At 40.8% G+C, this 13,090-nt stretch overlaps 1 long non-coding RNA gene across 3 annotated transcripts in view; it reads left to right on the top strand.

Moving 5' to 3' along the window:
• LOC308476085 overlaps positions 1 to 13,090 on the top strand; it is a 573,910-nt gene that overhangs the window by 466,503 nt on the left and 94,317 nt on the right. The gene's annotated exons all lie outside the window — the stretch shown is intronic.

Here is a 13,090-nt window from a genome sequence, read left to right as displayed (position 1 = left end):
TTCAGGATCCTGCCCGTGGACTGTCCACGGATCCCGTGGACTGTCCATGGATTGGCGTAGGGACTCTGTTCATTCGGGCTGCACAATTTTTTCTCTGCGCCATTCCATTCCCCCCCCCTCTCCCTCACACACACTGCAGCGGTGCCTCCTCCCTTCCTCCTCCTGGCTTCTCCCCGCCCTGCCTAGAGGAGGAAGGGAGCTGGCTGAGTGCCATTTTAAGCAGCCCCTCTCCGGAGCCAGCCCTTTCGCGCCGCTCATCTTCCCTCTGCCGCTGCTGCTGCTGCCCTGGTGCTCCTGTGGGCCAGAGAGCGGAGTGGATGAGATCGCTCTGCCTACCCACGAAAAGCAGCAATGGCAGTGGCAGCCCCTGTGAAGGGAAGAGCAGAGGTTGGGGCTGGGGGTGGTGTGGGGAGGAGGAATACATGCTCCCCTCACCTCTTCTTCCAGGCCCCCCGGTGCCGCTTCTACAGCCCACCACAAGGTCTGAGGGACAGTGGAGTGGCCCGTGGCTAAAAAATTTTGCCAACCCCTGGTGAAAGCCAACACTCACCACCCCATGAACATGGCACTTAGAAACTTCAGTAGTATGAAAATAGAGTGAATAAAAATAATAATTAAGAGATGTTTGCAGGAGTGTCTGGAGTGGTGATGCAGTGGTGCAATGCTGCTATCCCAACAACAACTGTGATGGGAGAGAAGGTTGGGCAACAGCAAGGGCAGGTTGGAAGGGCGCATTGGCAGAGCCAATCTGGTGCTCCCATCAGTGTTCCTGCACAGCCACCATCTTGCTTCCCACCCATTCCGGCAAGTGGCAGTGACCCCACTAGCAGGAGGGTGACTCTATTCCCCTGCCCCGCTAGGCTAACACTCCTGGATGTTTGTGTGTGCATCAATGCACTTGCAGCCTGTTGCTGTGAAGGTCTGTGGATTAGAAGCCACAGTGAATATGAACATATATCTGCTTTTGTCAGAGAATTCAAGAGCTTACTTAGGTGCAGAAATCAGATCATAAATATTACTTTGGCATACTAACTACATAATAAAAATGGCAAAGGTTGAATTATGGCTCATGCACAAGTTTATGTGAATTATTATTCCATAATTTAAATCTATTCTGCCTTGCTGCATATTTAAAGAAAAATGCAAAGAATGAAAATGTAAAGTGAAACAAATACTGTATTCAAAAGAGGAACTTCTTGCTAGCAGTTTATGAATTGAGGTGATAATGAATTTTGCAACACTTAAGATAATCTTTTAAAAATCAGTATGAATTAATAGTAGGGGAAACGTGTTAAGATTAATATGTATTTGTTCAGGATGGTACAATGTATTTATTGCTAAAAAATACATTTTATCAAAGGGTGTTTTCTCTCTCTCCCAGATAAGGCATGTGCACCACATAAGATAAAACAGAATTTTAGGTTGTTAATGGTTTAAAAAGTGATAAGGTGACACTTCAGAGCTACATTGCAGAATTGTACCATCTTTGTATGTCTCTGTAGTAAGATAAATCACTCTTAATCCTCATGATTAGCGTTTTGCAGTGAAATGGGCTATCAGACTGGTTTCCTGTTGAGAAACTTTTTTTTTTAAAATAATATTTATTGAGATTTCAAAAAAACAAAAAATACAAAAATTACACAAAAAACAAAAAATAGAAAATACAAAACTTACACACAATAAAAAAAGATACAAAAGTGAAAAATAAAAATATAAGAAGGTGAAAAATACAGAAGAAAAATAATAGTAAAGAAGAAAAAAACATTAGACCTCCTCCTCCTCCCTTCCTTTGTATTCTAGTTATTAATTATCCCAGCAAATCCTTTCCATCTTTCTATTATAAAATAAACTTTAAAATTTAAAATTTAGATCTTATATTCATAATGTTCTTTCATAATTCTTTAATAGTTATTAATTATCCCAGCAAATCCTTTCCATCTTTCTATTATAAAATAAACCTTAAAATTTAAAATTTAGATCTTAACTTTACCAGCTTCTTATATTCATAATGTTCTTTCATAATTCTTTATACATCTTTACTAAAGCCAAGTAATTTCTTCCAACATTTTTCTATCATTCATTTTTCTATCATTCTAACATTCATCAACTTTATAAAACATTCTATTAATTAAAAAAAGACGAAAAAAGAGAAAAAAGCATATAAACAAGTCCAATCTTAATCCAACGTCCCTTCCTCCTGGTTTCGGGATTTGTCAGTCCTTATTCCTCAATCTAACCCGGTGACCTTATGTCCGAGGCCCTCAAGTCACTTCCATGGCCCTTCCGCAGCTTTTCTTCATATTTGTGGCTGTAGTCACTTGCTCGTAGTAGCTCCAACTTAATAGTGTTTTTAACCCTTCTCATCAATTCAGATCCTTTTCCCTGTTCATCGCTGCATTCCATGTAGTATTTAAGAACATACTTCAAGGGCCCTCCGAAGTTGTGGGCCCCCACCATTCCAAACATGTCGCAGCCTGTTACTGTATTTAAAAAGTCCAGATATCCCAGCATAGGGGGGTCAATCCAGCCCCCCATTTCCAAACCACACCAAACTTTCCCTTCCCATATCTGATTTTTTCCAAGTTCCATTATCAAATCCGAAGGATCAAGCTCCTGTTGAGACTGTTCTGTCAAGCCACACTCCTGATTTAATGCCACAAACCCCTGTTCTGTCAAAACACACTCCTGGTTTGAGTCCTGGATAGACTCCACATATATTCCCACAGTTTGATCAACGCCTTCCACTGCCAGTCTGAGATTTCCAGTCGACTTGGCCATCTGGTTCACCTTATCATGTAGTTCTTCCAGTAGAATATTTGTTTTATTGAGCAGGCAAACCACAACTTCTGAAAACATTGTTGCACTCTCCCACGATTCTTTGTAACAGCTGTCAAGTCCTTGGCATTAGTTACAGTTTCTAAGGCTCCCCCTAGGGAGAAGACTTATATTTGTTTCTGATACATTTCCATGTTACTTAAAATACTTTATCCATATATATTCCTTTAAAATGCGAAAGGGAACAGTAGAGTCACGAAAATTCTCTTCTTTTAACTATCTGTCACACACAGATACCTTGATTGGTTCACGTCAGTCCTGACTTCCCCGCTCCAGGATCAGGACGAAAATAACTTCCTTTTACTGCTTCAAATAGTCCAAAAAAAAATATTCCCAATTTGAAATGTTGGAATCCACTCTTTTAACAGCAATTTTCAAAGCTCTAGTATAAGTTGTCTTTGCTTTGTTATATTTACAAAAGAACGGAAGGGTGACTTCCTGTTTAGCCCTTACCGCTCCGTACCAAATTCAATCGATTTTTTTTTTTTTATAGTCCAATTCTGTCCTTTTCACTAGTCTTCATTTAATGTCCCAATTTGTTCAAATTCTGGGTACTCACGGATATTTGTTTTAAAGTCCGAATTGTCCAGGAAAAAAGGCAGCGCTCTCCGGCAACAGCTACGCGGCTTCACTCCACAAAAGAAGCAGACGACTCGCAGCACAGCGCCTTCACTTTCCCGCTCTGTTCCGGAGCCCGTTGCCGGGCTCCTTTGCAGATTGGGGGGGCGCAAACAGTGCCCGCCGAGTCCCAGGGTCACAGGCTTCACCCGCCTGTGGTTTGAAGGGTCCCCGCTGCGCCGAAGCGGTTTTAGACCCGATTTCTGTGGAGCGGTCTCCCTCTGGATTAGAGGGATTCCGCCATTGCCGTTGGCGCCACCTCCGGAAGTCCTCCTGTTGAGAAACTTTTAGGCTAAAATCTTATACATGCTAACAGGGACTAAAACCTTGGAACTCATTGTGGCTTACTTTTGAGTAGACGTGCAGAATTTCATGTTAAGGAATATTGCAAGTATATAGACAACAATATTGGATTTTTACATGTATAGGTTTTAGTTAAAATGAGACATATATGTACTTAGTTTTAGTCTCTGGGTATTTTAGTAATTGCATTTAATTGGACATGAGATTTTTTGCGCTTCCATTATAATATGAGTGCAGAAGGGGCTGCTTGACTGATCCCATCTGACCACTCTTCTACTAAAAATCACCATTCATGCCTTTCTCATTCATGGAAAGGCAACAAGCAATCAATTCCCATACCAGTCCATAGTTTCAGGCAGAGAGCCAACATAATTTACACTGTGTTTGCTGGGGGGCAGAATGTCCCTTAGAACTCGGTGAGTGAAATATGATTATGAAGATTATCATATCCTAGCAATCAGTCCCAAATGATGCCCTGAGATAAAAATACTGGCAACAAATACTTCTACGCTTATCCATACACCTAGCCAACTCCCAACTGGCTAGTGAGTGGTGAGCAGAAGAAACATACCACATTCAGTCTTTGAGGACTAGTGTTTTCACAGATTCTAGTCAATTTGGGGCTGTAGCCTCTAACTATCCCTGTTGAGATCATTGGAGATACTGATATATTCATTAAAAATTTGGATTGAATTGGAAATCCCCCCTTTTTGGGAGATAATATGAGCCAGTCCAATACAAGCCAGAAACAAAGCAAAACAAAAGTTTCTTAATGGAAGTGACCTTATATTTTTGAATGTCATGAATATTTTTCAAATGAACTACACAGTAAATGCTACAAGGGGAAAAACCTTGCAAATAAACCTTCAGTGTGTGAGCCTTTCCTTAAGTAATATTTGTTTAGTGCAAGGCTCTGAAGTTTTATTATAACCATAATGTATACCTTTAAGCTGTATTTATTACTTGGGCTTGCATTTCATCCAATATATGTATCCAAGTGGAACATTGCACTTGACATTCTTGCAAGATCTATGCATGTTATGCAGGATTCATTGTTATCTCAATTGATTCCACAATAAAGTCATCATATCTGCAACAGATATAATCTGTAAACTTCATCACACCCAAAAATCTTTCCCAAGTGTGCATGAGGAAATGTGCTTTACTTCATATTGTGGAAGAATAACACAGAGGATTCCCAGGAGCTCTACAAAGTTGGAAATAAAATGTTTGCAGCAATATCAAATGTTTAATCTTACCTATAAATTTTTAAGATCATTACCTCTCAAAACGGGATTGAAAATGAAAATGGGTGTTCTAAACTTACAATCACTTCAGTGTTCCTATATGACAGGTTTTTATTTGGCCATAACAAATAGAATATTTTTAATATAACAAATAAAATACAGCTTTTGTAATTCTAATTCTCTCTCTGTCTCTCTCTGGAAGTATGTCTTGTCCCTTAGCACTACCAAGTAACTTACTCTCCATTTCTCCTAGAGGGTTGCAGACATTTTTCCAGTTTGCTTTATATAGCTGCATTAGCTGCCAAAACCAAGCCCTCCCAGATTGTCTTGAGGCTTGTAGTTTACTGAACATGCTCAGCTCACCACTACACAAACACTGACTGCAGGGCTCTGGAGAGAAGCCCTCATGATGAGGTTTGAGCAAGTGGTTATAAAGCTTCATAAACATTGCATGGGGTTTGTGACTGGTTTTAGTCCTAGGAAAGACAGGTTATTTCACTTCTGCATAATTTCCCTTTTGTTGACTAATAGGCAGGGGTAGGCAACCTAAGGTCCGGGGGCCAGATGCGGCCCAATTGCCTTCTCAATCCAGCCTGCGGAGGGTCCAGGAATTGGTGTTTTTACATGAGCAGAATGTGTCCTTTTATTTAAAATGCATCTCTGGGTTATTTGTGGGGCATAGCAATTCATTCACCCCCCCCCCCAAAAAGTAGTCCACTGCATGGTCTGAGGGACAGTTAACCGGCCCACAGCTGAAAAAGGTTGCTGGCCCCTGCTAATAGGTGTTAAGTATTTTGTATACTCACACCCTAGATCTCTATATGTTTGCCTGATGTCTGCCTTCTGATCCTGAACCATTTGAGCTGGCGGTGGCAGAAGAAGTATCACCTAAAATAGGGCTGGATGCTTGCCGCTTCCTCCTCTTCAACTCCAGCAGCATGCTCCTGGATAGTGGCAGCACACTCCTCTACATGGCCCAGGGCTGCCTTGAAGAAGACGAAAAGGAAAAGAATGGCCTATTGGTGAGTAGAGGAGTGTACTGCAACCACTGGGTGGTTTAGGTGCTGCAGCCTCTGGGTTTAGGTGGAGGAAACACCAGGCAGCAGTGAGTGCCAAGGGGCAGGAAGTGGCAGCTCTGCCTGTGAGGGGGAAGCATGATGGCATGGCGGGTGATGGTGCTGCTGCTCATCTTGTTGCTTTGGGTGGCAGCTTCTCGCCCGCCCTCTCAGGGTGACTCCACATTTGAGGTTGCTGCTCTGAGGCATCTTGCTTCAGGTGTTTTTTAAGTGTATAGCACAAATGGGGTCAGAGTTTCTCATTTTTCCAATCTTAAGTTTGGTTATCCACATTTCCACATCAGTTTGTGATTTTTTTTAAAGTCCTCATGAAAATTCATCAGCATTTTAGTTCCAATTTCCTAATATACATTTATCTGCATGCAGTCGTATATAGCATTTTTAAGTACAGTGGTACCTCAGGTTACATACGCTTCAGGTTACAGACTCCGCTAACCCAGAAATAGTGCTTCAGGTTAAGAACTTTGCTTCAGGATGAGAACAGAAATTGTGCTCCGGCGGCGCAGCAGCAGCAGGAGGCCCCATTAGCTAAAGTGGTGCTTCAGGGTAAGAACAGTTTCAGGTTAAGAACGGACCTCCGGAACGAATTAAGTACTTAACCCAAGGTACCACTGTATACAATTTTTTTCATATGCTATTTCCACTAACATAAGCATTTTTGTGCACACTTTACCCAAGCATATGCATTCTGGTATGCATTACTTGGCTTAAGAACTGCACTGCAAAATTCAGAGAAGTGTGAATTTGGAAATATGGCAATATTTTTGTTCTCATATTGTTTCGGAAAGTTTCCAATCACAGGGAAGCTTTTAAGCATTCAGCAAAAAGTATGATCGGGTTCCCTGCAGACCTTCCTTCACAATGTGGGAAGGTCAGGGGCGTGGTGCATGTGCCAATCTTATATGCAACACCTCCCCAGTTTAAGTCCACTTTAAAGTTCAATGTATATGCTGTGAAATTCAGCTGAGATTGAAATCTATTTCAGCTCCACTCCCCACTCAGTCAGCATGACTGAGCTGATTAAGCATTATTAGCAATCTTTCGTTTGGCTACTTTTTTGCTTCTTTGATATTGACATACTTTTTGATGTCCATCTGTAAAATATGCTGACTATGGAAATAAATGTGTTATATTATTTTGTAATTGCAGTATTTGCAGTCATATTCCCAGGGAAATTCCTTTTTTTGAAAAAGGACTAAAACCATTCATATATAAACAGGGGGGAAAGCTAAAAGTCACAAAATTAAAAAACCGCATAAAAAAGAATCAGCAGGATTAAATAGAAGTGACCTTTCAAATACTGTGTTCCAAAGCTATGAAAGGCTTTGAAGGTCAAAACCACTTAGAACTGAGCATCATAACAGACTGGGAAGCAGGGCAGTTGATCAAACACAAGTGTGATATGTAGGAGTGGGAAGCATCTTTCTGACAGCAACATCATTGCCATTTTCCTCGGTGGGATGCCACAGGGCACAGTGAGGATGGGGCTGTGCAAGTATACTGGCTGTGCTAACACCCAATTGGCTCTGGGGTGCCTGTGTAGCCCAGCTCTTGCTGCCATCCTGCCCAGATCCTGCACTAAAACAGTAAGTGGCAGGGATGCTTATATTGTTGTGGAGGAGCTCAACACTCCCACTCCATCATGTTGGCCACTTTTGGCAGTGTGATCATAAAACCCGGTTACAGCTAATAAGAAAGCAGCTGGAACATCTATGGGTGCAGCTTCCAAACATCCTTCATAGACAGGTCCCATGTAGTGTATCACAGTAGTCTAACCTGAAGGTCACCAGAACATCAATACCTGTTAGGCTAACTTTGTTTGGGTAGGATCGCAACTGGTGCCCCACCCTGGCTGGTAAAAGGCACTTTATGCTACAGAAGTAGTTTGTGGCTGTAGCAACAAAGGTGGACCAAGAAGTGTCTTCAAGCTGTGATTCTGTTCCTTCAGTGGGACTACAGCCACATGTAGCACTGAATGACCACCACTTCATGGTGAAGACATGTCACCTTCCCACAGTACCTTTCTCTTGTCTGAATCAAACTTCAGCTTGTTGGTTGTCATCTAGTCCATTACCGTGGCCAGACACTGATTTAGTACTTCTGCCATTTCACCTGATTTTGACAAAAAGAAGAGATAGACTCATTCATTATTAGTCATTCATCTATTTTCTAATTCATCTTTGGAGTTTTGAAATAACAATGTATTTTAAAATGCAGAGAGTGGGAAGGAGACAGAAACAGATGCAGATATACAAAGCCTCTGGGTACTAAATTATCATTCAAGGATCTAAAATACCAAAATACCTGATTTTTTATAATTTTTTTATAGAGATGTCGAGCACCCATAAATCTATGGAAGTTTACAGCTGCTTAACATTAGCTCCTAATTCTGCAAATGGAAGGCATCTAAATAGCATTGCAGCTGTGTGCTACATTTGTCATCTGCTGAAGAGCTGGGAGTGGGATGAGAATCCCAAAAATATCCAGGACCTATTATTCAGCCTTAATCACCATAATCACCATTAATCATTACTTTTCAATGATGAACATACATTTTCCTTCCCTTTGGGCATTTGGTGGAGCCCTAGGAAATGCGTCATCTTGATTCTGAAAAGAACTTTGCTTCAAGGGGCATAAAATAGTTCTATTTCATCTCATATATTCATCTCTTATCACTGTTTCCCTCCCTCTTTCAGTGTTTTATCAGTAAGAGTCAATGAAACAGGTATCGTGATCCATAATGCTTTACATTGTCTTGTTTATCATTGTCTCAGACATGATAAATATCAGATTTTGCGCTGGGAAAGGAGGGAAGTTACAATCTAGTCTAGTTGTTGGTGTATTCTTTGTAATAACATACCATCTGGGAATTCAGGAAAGGAAGAGGGAGCAGAATACAGGTATGGATATATTAGCACTATGTACAATCTATTGATAGACTTTTTTTAAAAAAAAAGTCAATTGATACCTCCCTCTTTGTGGTAATCTCTTAAGGTGAGAGATAGGAGCAGTGGAGCAGCTTCACCCCAAACATGGTGAATATTTGGCCAGTTTAGCTAATGAATGGGAAGTGTTCTGGCCCAGAATACTTGTGGATGACCAGAATTAAGTTGCTATTTCACTTAATACTAGAACAGTCTCTAAGAGTTTAGAATGAAACTAAAATACTACAGTTTCAGATGAAACAATAAAATATTCAAAAAACAAAAGCATAACAGCACACATTGATAAACCCTCAAGAGTCAGGGAAATCACTTAGCAGCCTGGTCACCTGTAAGGTGTATGCAGGATTAGATAGTCCACAGCCATCTCATCCCCACTGTTCTCCAACCATACCCCTCCCCATGATCATCATACCATTTCTTACCTATAACCAACAGGATAAGTGCTCTATTCTTTCTCTCTTGCCAAGACAAATCCTAACTCACATTATGCAGCACTCACCCCACTCACACATACACACCTCACCCAATTCTTTAGGTTGAACTTTCTGACCATTAATAGCTTCTCAACAGTGAAACAGACTCCCACGAGAAGTGATGGACTCTCCTTCCTTGGAGGGTTTTAACCAGAGCTTGGATGGCCATTTGTCCTGTATGATCTAGTTGAGATTCCTGCATTGCAGGGGTTGGACTAGGTGACCCTGCAATTCTGTGATCCTATCATTCTGCCTTGTATCTACTTCCAACTCAAATAATTGATTCTACACAGACACATATCACATAGTACCCACTAGCTCATCTAGCTCCCTTCCTTCCAATACTTCACACATTTCCAGCAATGCACACAAACACGCCATCCATCCTGCCACTCCAATATATCCCTCTCAGGCATCAAAATGTCAGGAGCTTGTCCTACACTCGAGTAGGACCCTGGCAGAGACACATGCCTGACTGGCATGTTCTCTCCCTCCTGGTCGATCGTTTGGGAGCTTCAAAAGCTTTCTTCAGCCTGAACATCACAGCGACCGACGCCGACAGACATCGGCACACTTAGGGATCCACAGAGTCTTCGCAGTTTGCGTAACAGAACCCCAGCAACTCAGCATTTTGGCTAATTTACTTTATTTACATATAAACACACATGAAACACTGCAACATGCTCCCCCTAGCATCAGACAGCAAAGAGAAAAAGCACAAAGGACAATAGTCCCACTTCACGGAACAGAGTAACACGAACATCCTATCTCTGTCACTTCTCACTTTGTAGAGTCAAAACATATACTGTCATGTGATAGATAAAAATCCCATGACTGTAATCATGGAGCAGGAATTCTAACACAAACTACTATCACCCGTTACTCAATCCACTGTACTAAATTGCATTGCAAAAACACCAGAAGACTGTAAAACTACCTACTGATAGAACCACATGTAGCCATACTCAATATAGTTCAGAATATTTATTGGGACAAACTCCATTGCTGGTTATGGTTTATTGCTTTCTCACTAATGGATTTTGCTTTCCTTTTCCTTGGACCATGGCCTGAAAGTACTTGGGATTTTCTGCACGTTGGTTGTTGGATTAGCTGCTTCTTCCTTTAGGCCGTAGCTGTGCAGAGACCATCTGCTAGCCCATCCACCTAAGTTCTATGTAGTGGACAGCCTTTGACATTCACTCTGTTTTGTAACAGCAGCTCAGGGCATTACTCTTAATTGGTGTGTCAGCAGCAGGGTGTTGGTGGTGTCTTAAGCCTTTCAGCCATAATTACCAAGGTTTAGGAGGAGGGCAATGATCGTGCTTAGCATTTGCATAACACGTTACAGTATCCATATGAATTCTTACAGAATTCTTGATTCAGATAGAGGTTAAAAGACTTAGTGAATTCATAGCAGATCTCAAGTTGGCACAAGGAACTGTATTTGTATGCATGTAGTATGCTTTCATGTGCCACCTTCAGTCAAATAGTTTCCAAGGCTGCTCACAATAAAATGCAAGCAACAATAAAAATCCATGCAGTAAACAAATGCAACATAGCAGAACAAACCAAACAAAATAAAACCAGGGAGAACAAGAAAAGTAGATGGCTGCGAGCAGTGCTTTTTTTCTAAAAAAAAAAAAAAAAGTTTAGGGGTTCTCTCATTTTCCTACTGCCCCTCAGTGAGACCAAACTTAGATTCGCAAAATGTTTAGGGGGTATGCTTACTGGCTGAGAGAGAGAGAGAGAGAGAGAGCTGCCAGTGAGCGCCACCACTGAAAAGGACCTCTTTCCCAGTCACCATCTTTCACATCTCTGCAAATGACCTGGACACATAAGCACGAACAGGCATTAATATATGAACTGATACTCAGATCCTAAGCACTGTAGGGTTTTAAAGAGAGAGAGAGATCAGCTCTCTGAATTTGGCTCTGAAATGGACTGGAATACAGGGCAGTTCTTTATGCACTTAAGGACAGTTGAATAAAATTAATTTCAAGGGAAGAGATGTAGGGTCTTCTTGATTCTTCCTTTGTAATCAGTGGGGCTTACAAGTGTTTACATTTACCTAGCTTATACCTTCTGTTTTTCTAATTGACTGATTTTGGCATGACCTAGTTACGGTCTGGTTGGTGTTAGTTGGCTTTTCTTCTAAATGTAACAATACAATCCTAAGAAAATGCAGTACTTGGCCACAACAATGTGCTTTCCCCCCAAGGAGTCAAGACCTCCCTGCATCAGACTAACTGCTGGCAGCATTAGTCTTTCAGTAGAAGGCATCCCCTTTGACTTAATTGTTTTTTAAATTATATTTTGAAGCTTGGATATTAAGACACAAAAATGGAACATTTGGAAGCAATGGTACATTTGACATCTTTTTTCTTAAGCTCTCATGCAAAGTTGATAGAGCAGTATCATTAATTTATATGACCTGCCATGCAGTTCCACCCCTACATTTATGATGTGGGCTTGCTCCATCGTAATGATTTTTCTGAAAGTCTATAAATACACAAAACATTATCAGAACAAAGACAGCTTGTGGACTGATCTATCACAGAGACAAGTTATCTACCTCTGAACATGCCGCTTTTGCATCACCAAATAAAGAGAAAATAACAAAGGAGAACAAAAGAGGACAGAGATTTGCATAAAATTTGCACATGCTAATTTTATCTATAGGGTAAAATTTAGAAATAATTACTACACATAGAAATATAATACAGCTCATCATAGTATAGAAGACCATAACCATTTGACCTGCCTGTCTGCTGTGTCTGATCTCCAGGTGCTCATTATTTATGGACTTCAAAACAACTTCTCCCTTCTTATGGTCAGTCATACTTAAGCCAACTTTGGAAAAGCCAGTCCTTCAAACAGAGGATTCTGGCCTCTGATAGCCTTTCAAATAGAGTAGGGGTGGGGAACATGTGGCCCTCCAGATGTTGTTGGACTTCAACTCACATCCGCCCGAACCAGCATGGCCAGATGGAAGCTAAGGTCCAGGACCATCTCATCTGGAGGGTCACAGGTTACCCACCCTTGAAGTATAAAGTTCTCCGCTGCAAAGTAGGATACACAACTAACCCTAACACGATGAAGGTGAGGGACAAGCAATCAGTGATGCTTCATTTTATACAGATCTATAGTAATCCTAACATTTTACTAATGTTGGACCAGAGGCAATGGTGTATGCTTTCATTTAATTAGCTATTGGAATAACAATTCTTGAATTTTGTTCCATACTTAAGGGAGTAGATGAATTTGGCAATTGTCATTTTAATTTCACCAACAGCATTTTAGAACAAGAATAGCACAGTTACCATTAAATTTGGTTTGCTAAATATCTTCTTTTTAAGGCCACAGTTTTCACATAATAATTAGTATGTGCTCCTGCAAGAATATGAAGTTGGGCAAGTAATTATTTACTTTGATACTTTAATAGCAAGTCATTCTAAAAAGTGCCATTTTTTTTAGGGTTGGTTGCTTCAGACTATTGTTACAACTTTCTCAGCATCATACTTTATATTGTGCTATGTGGTGAATGATGGTTCGCCTTTGATTTTATACAGCAAATTTATATGGTGCCACATTAT

Source organism: Podarcis pityusensis (genome assembly GCF_964106645.2).
Source record: "Podarcis pityusensis genome assembly, chromosome: 4".
NCBI classification, from domain to species: Eukaryota; Metazoa; Chordata; class Lepidosauria; order Squamata; family Lacertidae; genus Podarcis; species Podarcis pityusensis.
This window is presented reverse-complemented; position numbering and strand designations above follow the sequence as displayed.